Here is a 12,324-nt window from a genome sequence, read left to right on the forward strand (position 1 = left end):
TGGCCTTTGTCTTCCGTTATTGTGAATGAAGAAGGAAAGATATTTGGGATGAATTAATTATACAAACACTGTCTATGGTATTTATGGGTCAATTCGTGAAATGTGGGCTACCTTATGGTAATGGCCCCTTTAACCTTCAGATATCACACTTTATTACATTGGAATTCCATGTGTGCAATCTCATCTTTTGCATCATCCCATACACAACCTCTTTATAAGGGGCAGATGAGATCTTCTGTCTACAGGCTTTTTTCATCTCTACTTAAGGGGCTTGTCTACTCCATCTAGACACAACTGCTTTGCCAGGTGAAGAGTCATAGTATCCTTGTGCTGTCTCCAGAGTCCTCATACATTGAAAAGTGTATATATGCGCGTACTCGCAAGTGTGATATTATAGTAGACTTTAATGGATTGAAAGCCTGTTAAGTTCTAAAGCTAAACGTACCAATAAAGGGTCATCTACCAATAAAACTGCCAACGGGCTTCTCCCTTTTCTTAGCATCAGACTGCCACTGTGAATAGCTTTTCATAAGAACTCCCTCCTTTCACTCCAACATGTGCAAAGTTAATAACTTTGCAAGTGTTGGCTGTGCGGATGCTTGAGTTGTGCAGTATACATCAGATTCTTGAGTTGTGCAGTAAGCATAAGATTGCAAGGAACAAGAGTAATCCAAGGTATCAACTGCGTGCTGAGTGGTGTCCCCGACGTGCTATATGCCCATGGAACCTGAGTTATGCAGTGCAAGATCTTTGCATGACCTATTAGGGTATGATCTGGATACCAAACATGAGCAGTGCCTAGTATCATTTGATTAAGGGGGATGTATTGTGAATGAGGGAACTGTGTGTACAGGGTATGAGCTGTGCTACAGATTATGTTAATTGATCCAGATACGAGTTGTGCCATACCCATGAGTTGTACAGGAGCTATGCAGAGAACGAGCTATATGTAGTTTGAGCTTTATCTGGCATGAAGTTTGCAGGGTATGAACTGGAAGGAGCAACTAAGCAACTTGTAGGATGTGGGAGAGGCATGACCTTTCTACTTAACATCTTCCCTGACAAACAAGGACCTATGGTAACCACTGCACATTGATGTTTTTTCACTGACATGTTTTTGGGGTTTACTAATGGATGCATTTACCTTTCTGAATACCCTGGCAATTCTGCTAAACTGCTGTGAAACTTGTTTTCAAAATAAAATATACCTAGACATATTTGCAACCTAAACAAGCATTTGCAATGCAATAGGTCTCACATGTTCTTGAGTTAGAGCTGTTGGCATTGTAAATTCATAACTGGACTTTTCTTGCCACATAAAATGGTCAACCCTGCCTCATAAATGCGTCTTTTCCTGCCATATAATTCAAGTGGCCCAGCATTTAACTAAAGCACGTCCTCTATCCTGTTTCCTCCATCTTAAAACACATACAATTATCCTATAAACCTTTGTCGGAAATAAACTTTTGGCATTTGAGTGTAATGCTCAAAACACCATAACAAAAATATAATTTGGGACAGATTGGACGGTGAAAGGAAAGAGGGAGTCAGGAGTAAAGATGGAGAGGACAAGTGACGTAGTAACAGTGTCATGGGCCCTTGAGTAAGAAAGGAGAATGGTTGACTGGAATTTCAGTAGGAAAATACAGCAGTAATTAGAGTTGAGTGAGGTCCATAGGTCTCTGGGCTCCGGTGCCACTGCACCTGTTGCTCCATTGATAACTAGGCCGCAGGAGAGAAAGCGGATAGGGCAGAAAAAGAGAAGCGAAAGGAATACACCAGACAACAGTGAGAAAGAGAAGGGGTCGCAAAGAAATAAAAGAAAGAAGGGAAAGAAAGAATGAGAAAATGAACACACAACTAAGAGAAGAAATAGAGCAAACGTGTGAGACAAAAGAAAAAGCGGAAGTAAGCTAGCAAACAAAAGATAAAGAGGAAAACATAATGAAAGAAGTGTGAAAGAGAAAAATTAACATTAGAGAGAAAAAGAGAGATGGTGAGAGAAACAAGCAGCGAAAGAGCCAGGGCATATATGTATTGACACATTTCCCACAGACACAGAATGGGAAAACCACTTGGACACTTCAGGTCCTGACATGTAACTTGTGGCTTCCACATACAGATGGGAAAAAGAGGGATTTAATGTAAAACATGAACTGACAGATAAAGATAAGCAAAACACTAGCGGAAGAAAGCTTAAAAAAAAGTGAAAAGATGCATACTGAGTCAAAGGAAATAGCAAATAAAAAAGCCCAAGAAAGAATGAAGGGAAGAGAAAAAAACTGTGACAGAATGAATGCCTGATGAAAAAAAAGAGAGGAACGAAACAAGGAAATAAATAACTACATTTTGGAAAGCCTGAAAGAGGAGGTAGCAAGAGCAAGAGGGAAATAACAAAAGGAGAGGAGTAGCAATAAACAGTTGAAAGAAAGAGCAAAACCTTTAACGTGTGGATTTTAAGAGCTGGGAAGAGAAAAGTGAAGGAGAAAGAAAACATTGAGAGTAAACTGAGTAAAGGAAAGAACGGAGCAAGATAGGTGAAACAGATCCTCCCAAATAAAGATGGCAGCTAAGAATAGATTTAATTGGCTCCCCCATGTCCTCAAACAGAAGTCAGAGTGTGGAACAGCAGGGGGCACTGCGGACCAGCGACTCCACCCTCACCATGTCCAAACAGGTCAACGCAGTCTCATCCTCCTGTTTTAACACCCTCCGAATACTCCGCAGGATCTTCAAGTGGATTCCAACAGGAACCAGAAAGACAGTGACCCAAGCCCTCGTCAGTAGCAGACTCGACTACGGCAACGCACTCTACACAGGCATCCCAACAAAAGACATCAAACGACTCCAACGCATCCAGAATGCATCCACCCGCCTGATCCTCGACATACCCCGCCGATGTCACATCTCCCCTCACCTGAAGGACCTCCACTGGCTCCCCGTGGACAAGAGGATCACCTTTAAACTCCTCACCCACGCACACAAGGCTCTACACGACACCGGACCCGCCTACCTGAACACCAAACTCAACTTCTACGTTCCCTCACGACAACTACGCTCTGCCAACCTTGCCCTCGCCATCGTCCCCCGAATCCAGCGCAAGACCTCTGGCGGCAGATCCTTCTCCTACCTCGCCGCCAAAACCTGGAACTCACTCCCGACCTCACTGCGCCAGACCCTGGACCTCCTCACCTTCAGGAGACTCCTCAAGACATGGCTCTTCGAACGATAGCAGCACCCCTCCCCCCCCCCAGCGCCTCGAAACCCTAACGGGTACATAGCGCGCTTTATAAATTATTGATTGATTGATTGAGGTGCATTAGCAGAGTTGTAAGTGAACCCCAATACTGCAATTTGGGGTGCTTCAGGTCAGGACTGGAGGTATAGACAAAGCTATGTCCCAGCCCACTGCTGGAATAACAGAAAGGCAGCAGGTGATGAATGAGAAATGGAGCGCCGTGTAATTCCTGGTAATGGAATAAGGGGACACTGGAGGTGAGGGTTGAGATCCATTGACAGAGTTGCATGTGGGATGCAGTACTGGAATAATAATGGCTACACAAAGCCAGAAGTGAGGTATGTTAATGGAGCTATGTGCGGAACCTAGTATTGGCATGCCAGTGTTGCTGAGTGTTAGCCTGGAGGTGCCCTGTTGAAGCTGCAAATGTGGCCCAGAATGGGAGTGGCATTGCCTCTGAACCACAGAAGCGAGGAGTCATCTGTGTGAGCATTAGTACTGAGAAGAAATGTGCCCTGAATGGTTGACTTGATGGAATCTGTCGGAGCTCTGGTGTTTACCATCAATAGTGGCGTTGGATATTACACTTGCGGTGCATTGGCTGAGCTGTGTTTTGCTCTTTTGTGTCCAGTATTGCCTTTTCAGTGAGACTGAATATTAGAATTGAACTGCTGTAATGGAACTGTATGTGAGGGGGATCCCAGTATAGGAAAGGAATTGACCTCACCGGGTAGAACTGAGGTGCACTGATGGAGCTGCAACCAAGATCCCAGTACAAGAATAGCAGAGTGTACTGACTGCAAGAACTGAGGTGCTCTGGCAGACAGCATGTATTGGGTTTCTGGCACTGGCATGTCTGAGGGCTTAGCGCGTGCGAACCGAGGTGCACTGATGGTGCTGCGCCCGAGGTCCCACTACTGGAGCAACAGAGTGTACTGACTGCAAGAACTGAGGTGCTCTGGCAGACAGCGTGAGTGGGGTTCCTGGCACTGGCACAGCTGAGGGCTTGGAGCGTGTGAAAGGAGGAGCTCTGATGGAATTGCGTTTGAGATCCCAGTACTGGAGCAGCATGGTGTACCGACTGAGGTGCACTGATGGAGCTGCGAGTGGGACCCCAGTATGGAGCAAAAGTAGGCACTGTCTCTAAGGATTGTGGAGCCCTGGTAGAGCTGGATACCTAGGCTATATGCAAATACTAGTGAGCCTCCAAACAGAGACACTTGGTAAAGAAAATTAAAGTCAAGGAAGGGGGGAACCAGGCAGCTGAGAGAGGGTGCAGAGAGCCCATAAAGTCCAAATGTCCCCAAGATAACAGCCTGATTTGTAGCCATGTTTACAGCTAAGCTCAGAGCATGTATGCTCTGTAAATGAAAAAGGAAGCTTCCCTGGACAGGAGCAGGAAACGAAGTAAAAAAAAAAAGTCCCCTATGGAACAGATAAAGAGAACAAAGCGTAGTTATACAGTAGTTGGTCCCTGCTCCGACACAGAAGAAGGCGGGACAAAGAAGCATGTCTGACCACTAGCAGCAAGGATTTTTAAATGACACTGAAACTAACAAATGAAATAGCTAGAAGCCCACAGAAGAAGTATACTCAGAATTATACAAGAGGTCGTATGCTTACGCTCAACCTAAAAAATGGTGTAAGGTTGCAGAGAACTACTTTGCAGAGTTTTACATTAAATATAATTTCACTAAGGCAACATTTAGCACATCATGTTTGGTGCATGTTGATACTGAAAAAACAAAATAAAGGTGAATCAATGTACCACTTTCAACAAGATAACTAAATAAGGTTCCTTCTTTTTACAGAAGGCCACAAACGTGCACCTCCAGACCGATCACCTTGCATGGATTCAGAATTACTTTTTTCAGGAATTCCTAAGAGTTTTAAAAAGTTGGCCTGGAAACCTACAACAGTTTCAGGTTTCTAAAATTTTTCCCTTGCCAGGAGTAAATTTGTGACCTTTTCCAGAGTCGAAAGGGGATTTGAGAGGAGTCTGTGATGTCATTAAGCATGCAAGTACCTCACATTATAAAGAGAGCAGTGGTGCAATTAGAGCAATTATTTATTCTGAATGGTGCTATAAGAACTCCAGCATAATGAAAATGCTGGCACATTCAGAGCCTTACAGAGATCCAGAGCAGAGCCCATCCATAAACTGAGATATGCCTACTCTGATAGTATTCAAATATTTGGCATAGAGAGCTGGTGTGTTGAGAGTCCTGTACAATCAGAAATGTGGCATGAACAGAGCCACATAAGAATAGGAATCCTGAGTCTTCTATCTGAGCCCTTATAGGAGAATGCTGCCATAATTTGTCAGTTCATTGTATAGCAGCACTAAATGGGACAAGTAGATTTTAGATGCATTTTGTCTTTTGGACAAGTAGATATTTTAGAAAGTGTCACACTTTTGCAGCCAGTTCTGTCTTGAGAGAGGGGCCTATGGAAACGCATATTTTAAGTCTTGTGTGATAGCGCTGCTGCTATTTAAAAGAAAAAAGCAGAGGTCATTTGACATATCTTTCTGCCTCTCAGTGAATGACTGCATTGAAATTCTTATGGTACTATTTTCTATCTCAAACGTACACTCAATTATCACGGATATTTTGTCTCATACATGCATTGTATACAGAAACCAGTTTTTTCCAGTGCACTAGTCTGTTTTTAATGTTTTACTGTGAAACTGTAAATCACAAGCATGTACAGGGCCCTTGGGACATCCTTAACCAATGGAACCTTCTGAGAATCTGCAGCGCTATCCCAGGATTGGAACTAATAAGTAGTAAAGTTCTACAATGTGTAGCCTTCCTAGCACCAAGAAAGTGTGACATAAGGGAGTGCACCGAAGTTTGCTTTGAGCAGCACAGAGATAGCACTGTTAGCAATGGCCAAGTCGGAGTTACTCGAAGACTGGGGTATAGAGCTAAAGGAAGCAAGTAGAGCAAAATATCCCTCCTTTCTAATCTCTCAAAAAGAAAACAAAAAAAGGGACAGCCTCTTGACAACAAACCCCTGGGTAGGCTACCAGAGATCTTTTCTGCAACAGGCTAAGGGGGCTTCCTCCACCTTTACTATGAGGCCAAGAGAGCTCAAAATATACATCGCCCAGGGTGTCTCACGGATAAGGCACTGCCAGGAAGGTGGGCCACTAAACAAGGAAGTCAGATGAATCTCACCCACTTTTCGATCTTACGGAATCCCGCAGCACAAGGATAGATCTGGAATCTGCTTTGCCAAATAATCCCAACCGGACAAATTCTTCCTGAAATCAAGTTAGGGGTCACAAAGATAATATCCTTGAATATTGCAGGGGCCAGTCAAATTGCTCAAGATCCCAATTTGGAATCCTTTTTGAAAGAATTCGACATCATCTGCCTACAGGACACCTGGAAAGCAGCCAAAAATCTGTTAGCTGGTTTTGAAGAATTCCTAAGCCCAGCTGCAAAAGCTAAGCCCAAAGGGCACCCAAAAGGCGGCCTCTCAACCTACATAACCACATGCAAATCCTTCAATGCTAAAATCACTGACCTGCAATCAGCTCACATGTTAGCTATCATTATTGAAAACTGGTTGCTGGAACAAACATCCATGCCCGTCATAATAATAAACATTTACATCAACCCTAACATGAGGCATTAACAGCACCTGCTAGACACAACTCAAAAAGAATTGTTATCCATAAGAGCAGCATATAGGAACTCCCCTTGGATCATTCCAGGTGACTTCAACCTAAACATGGCCAACCATGTGTAATGACATTAAGTATGTTTGGCCACTGACTTTGTGTTTCACCACTGTGCATATTAGTTGTTCAATGTTCACCAGTGGCTCATTACATTTTGTATTCGGTTTAGCTGCCTATTGGTTTTAACGTGGCATTAGACATTACATTCTGTATTCAGTTTAGCTGCCTATTGGCTTTAACGTGGCATTAAACATTTTGTATTCAGTTTAGCTGCCTATTGGCTTTATCGTGGCGTTAGACATTGCAGTTGAGACATTGCAGATGAGCTGTGTTTTTCCACATGGTAAACCAAGCTGTGTTTTTCGTAGATTCTCTCACCGAACCCTAGCATGATAAGGAAGCGCATATTTTGTGTTTTTCTCTAGTGCAGCCTGGGGAAAAGACAGCCTTGAAAACTTGGCCAACTTTCGGGGCTTGTTTTCCTCCATCTCTGACCTACAGTAGCCAGCATGTTTTGACTATTAGAGGGAAGGGCCTGTTAGCAGGCTTTTTCATTATAAAAGGTGTCCCTGGGCAGCAGCAAGTGGGAATTTTCCGAGACTTCAGTCAGGAGCGGACGTCAGCTGCCTGACCTGTCCCATACGGGTGGAAAATCTCATCAACTTGCAGGCATGAGAAAGATGACGAGCAGTGATAGGCCCTACAGTGATGAATTTTTATTTTTATTCTTTGCTTTAAAGTTATGCTATAATATAATCACATGTATTTGCTGTGTACTTTGCAATTGAGAATCACTTTGATATATTTTCCTTTCATTGCTGTGACTATTTTTAAACGTGTGCCTCCAACCTACTGATCTCCTCTCTCAGGAACCTCAGGGTGAAGTAATAATAAATGTCTTCTTTAAACTAAGAAGTGCATTCCAGAGATTGTTTTCAGCTCGGTCATTAGTGAAAGCAAAACACCATGGTAAAAGAAGCTTCAGAGAAGGCGCCCTAGATCAGTTTCTGGGTATCCCACCACAAGAATCGCTTTTTAGGGACATGGACAAATGTGACCAACCCCTGGTTAAACTCCTACAGGCACTAGGGCTGAGGGCCCTTAATGGCAGATTTCCAAAAGACACCCCAATGAACCTGAGTCACACCTCTAGACATCTGCTTCCATCCTAGACTACACTTTTGTTACAATGGACATCTTCAAGTACTTCCAAGATTTGAGGTGAGATGCGAAAGCGACCACTATCCACAAATAATGAAAATAGCGAACAATAATCTTCATGGGGCTCACTACAGAGGATAGGCAAACAAAACCCAGGAAGCCTCTTACATTGCATAAGATAGTCCAACATGTGCATAGAGAAATATGAGGCATGAAAAGCTAACTAAAGTTCACAATCAACAAGCCATCCAGATGAGTTTGGTTGTAGTAGGTTCCATTTATTTGTAGGTATGGACATCAATGTGGCAAGATGAGTATGGTTCCACAATCACAGCCAAAACATGTTTCGCCACAACTCGTGACTTTTTCAGGGCTAGTTAAGTAAGCGAAGTACGAGTCAAAAAAGCAACATCGTGCCAATAAGTGTGAGCACTCCAGTGTCTTCATATTACAAAGTGTAACAAAAGGTGGATAAGAGATTGGTCACTTATTCATGCAGCAAGGCAAAAGGTGGTCCCTGATGCAGCACAGACCATGGTAAGTCTGGAACCTTCAGTATCTGCAGAAATAGTCCAAATGTGGTGTCCACATTTATTTGGACACCACATTTGGAACCTACTACAACCAAACTCAGCTGGATGACTTGCTAATTATTAACTATCTGGGAGTGCTGCATATCTTTAGAAATATATTCAAGGTGTCACTCTATGGACACTATTTTATGCTTTTGGGTAGTGGAGCATACATTATCGTTCAGCACTGTGCTCTATCCTACTTTGGACTATCTTCAACATGAACTATCATTGATTGTACTTTTATAACTCATAGGAAGAGCACCCATTTCACCACCACTACCGTATTCTTCTCTGTATATGGAAAGCTGACTTACCTTCTGATCAAACCGAACAGATGGACATAATCACAAAATGGGAGGCAATGTTGACATCACTAAGAAACCAGCTATAGCCAAATCAACTGCTAAAGGCCGGCCTGCTGCCGAGCAGAAAACAATGATTTACGCAGGACTTAAGGCAACAAAGACAACAGCTTAACAAAACAGCCAGATTCCTAAAGAGACAACCGCTGGGTAACAGCCACCTGTGCACTTGTCATGAACTAAGAAAGGAATACAAGAAGACAGGATCAGAATTGTGGATGCTAGTAAAGAAAAGATCTGCTGGCCGCTGTGGTCCATTATTAATCAACTGGAGAGCAGGACCACTGGGATCCAAAGTAACGCGGTGCTGGAGAGAAAGTGGATTGAACACATTTCAAACCTCTAAGTCATCTCGAACACAGCAAAACCATTTCCTACCTCAAGCTGCGAGTCAAAGCCATTATCCTTTGAAGTACAAAAGATTGAGTAACAACTGCAACGCTGCAGACAGAGCAGGGCTCCTGGGCCAAACAGCCTCCCTGCAGGAGTACTAAAACATGACCCCACCCTCTGGGCAGTCGTGCTCAGCAATCTGTTTAATGCCAGCAGCACGGAAAACAAAATTCCAGATTCATGGAAAGGGGCAATTTTTCACCCAATTTACAAGAAGGGCCCCTGCAGGAAACCTGACAGCTATCGAATAATATCACTGCTTGACACTGAGGCAAAAATATTTGTGGGTCTCCTGCTGGAGGAACTCAAAGAATGGGCAATCAAGCTCAATATAATACCCCTAAATCAAACCGGCTTCCAGTCTTTGGGGAGCATGTCTGACAACTTGATAGCTCTAGCCATACTTGCAGAAAAATACACAAACAAGAAAATGGCCCTATACACCTGCTTCGTGGACTTATCCAAAGCCTTTGAATTAGAGGACCAGAACAGGCTGTGGAGGAAACTAGCAAACCTCAAAATCCTGCCAGAACTGCTAAAAGGAATACAGCTTCTGTTCTCAGAAAACTGGGCAAGGGTGAAAGTAGGCAATAATGGAAGAGTGTCTGCCACAATTCAGATAGACAGAGGTGTCAAGCAGGGCTGTGTTCTGGCTCTAATGCTTTTCAACCTTTACTTGGCAGACCTGTGCACACAACTGACCACCACCAGCTCCCATCCCCCAAATTGGGCAACCATCCTCTAACAGCATTACTATATGCAGATGATATTGTCCTTCTGAACCTTTCAAGTACAGGACTCCAAAAAGTGCTAAACACCTTCAATCAGTATTGTATGACTAATGAGCTGGTGGTAAATCTGGAGAAAACCAAGGTAGTCATCTTTAGCAAGCATGTAATCAATAAAAATAGATATGGCTCTGTGGGGATCAATCTGTGGAAAGAAGCAGCAGCTATGAATATCTTGGTGTCTGGCTACTGGAGCACTGGTCACATCACCTGCCCCTGAACACCCTGAAAGCTAGAATGGCATCCCTACTTGCATCAATTAATCCCTGGCTTTGAAACTACAAAGTCCAACCTGGTGTCCACTCCTTACAGTGATTAACGCAAAATTCCTGCCTGCCCTAGCATATGGTCTGCAAATATTTCCCCAAAAGCTACACAACTTCATGAACATTGCTCAGAGCAAAGTCTTTCGCCTTCTCTTCCGCCTCCCACACAGCTCCTCTCCAGCGCAGATTAGATTGGAATTCGGGTTACAAGACCAAGCATTAGCACAAGACGGGGCTCTGCTTAAATATGCCTCCATGTTAAGACAGGCTCAACCAAACACACTAAAGGAACTGATTTGGGAGGAAATTGGCACAAACTTGGTGTCAGTCTCAAATCCATGGCCAGAGAGAATTACTTCAGCCATAAAGCATCTGCAGGCAGAAGGGCTATGGCAAAAGTCCTTACCCCACAAGAACTTCAAGCAATTACTAAACAGACAAGTCAAGCTGCTCTCACTGTGCAAGGTCAAAGACAAGTTCAGAAAGGGATCGCACTCATGGATGACAATTAATACTTATAAAGCTGCAACAGAACAGCCTTACGTGGCAGAAATATTAAAATGTCTCTAAAAACCAAGGTGCTCCGTGCCAGACGTGTACTACTACCTTCATTGGATGCTGCAACAAAATAGCTCAGACCTGGAAACAGCAGAAGATGCTGACTTTGTGCACATCACCGGGAAGACTTTCTACACATCCTTTGTATATGCCCTGCTCTGCTAACTTGGCAGAAGCTGCATCCTAAAAATATATTCAATGCCAATGGTATCAGATCATGCCGGCAGGCTATCCTGTTTATTCGGAAAGGGTTGACTGCAATACATGGCCTGTTTGGCCAAATTCATTTTAAAAACTGAATACCTCTTAAAACGGGCAACAAAAAAACAAGACGGTTGACCAAGGAACCAGCTCGTACAAGACATTAACACTGTCAGCTCCAGACATATGAGCAATGGCCACAGCATTTCTTCCAACTGCGCTTTATTCTGTACCCTTGGACTGGACAAATTACATTCTAAGAGTTCTAAAAATTCTGTAGGAATAATGAATCCCAGCAACGTTTTCTGATGCTTATCACCCAGAGCCATTTGAACAGGTAAAATACACCGGTCAGTGGCTCAATGTTGATCTGGTATGTATGACTGTACGCCATAAGGTGATCAACAAGTCAGTAGGGTTTATTTGGTCTATTAACAGAAAGGGAAAATAAGAATGTAGGGAATGTTTTATGGAATTCTTATGTTTTCTTTTTGTATGGTAATTGCAATGGTTTTAATTAATTAGGCAATAAAGTATAAACATAAACACTTCCACAAGCATGTACAAATACACGCCCACATACAAACGCAAAAGGGCACACAATCCACTTGCCGAAAATAAAGCAAGTATTGGCAAATCCTACTGGTTTGGCTTAAAAGTACTATAGCAGAAAAAACACAATTATAGTTTGCAGGCATTACCGCACTGATGCCAAATATTTTGGTTTCAACAATACTTGTTAACAATCCATAGCCTTTTCCGGTCCCCTTACACAACCATAATATAAAATTATTTTATTTACAGGTAGAGTTCGGGAGAGACTTCCGAAAACCTGGACGGCCAGGATAAGATAAAACCGGGATGTAACTCTCTTCGCTTTAGCTCAGAGGCGTTCTCAAGAAGTAAAGGGTGTCACGGCGTAATCACGTATCTGCCCTTGCAGCCGAGAGGGGCAGCACGTCAACCGCGTTGGTCTCTCGGCAGCGCGTGCATAAACAAAGCTGCAAAACACGGGTGCTGCCTGAGTAGGTCACAAGAAGCAAGGCACTCGTGATGGTGGGTCGGGCCGGATGGTTCTCGTCGGCGGAAGT

General features: G+C 43.4%; 1 long non-coding RNA gene across 1 annotated transcript in view; it reads right to left on the bottom strand.

Annotated features, from left to right (window-relative positions):
- Window positions 1-12,307, bottom strand: part of LOC138259464 (uncharacterized) — a 37,963-nt gene extending 25,656 nt beyond the window's left edge. Inside the window, exon 1 of the long non-coding RNA XR_011198738.1 lies at window positions 12,036-12,307. This is a non-coding gene — a long non-coding RNA (uncharacterized lncRNA). The remainder of the gene's footprint in view (window positions 1-12,035) is intronic.
- Between the last annotated feature and the right edge of the window lie 17 nt (window positions 12,308-12,324).

Source organism: Pleurodeles waltl, chromosome 9 (assembly GCF_031143425.1).
Source record: "Pleurodeles waltl isolate 20211129_DDA chromosome 9, aPleWal1.hap1.20221129, whole genome shotgun sequence".
Lineage (NCBI taxonomy): Eukaryota > Metazoa > Chordata > Amphibia > Caudata > Salamandridae > Pleurodeles > Pleurodeles waltl.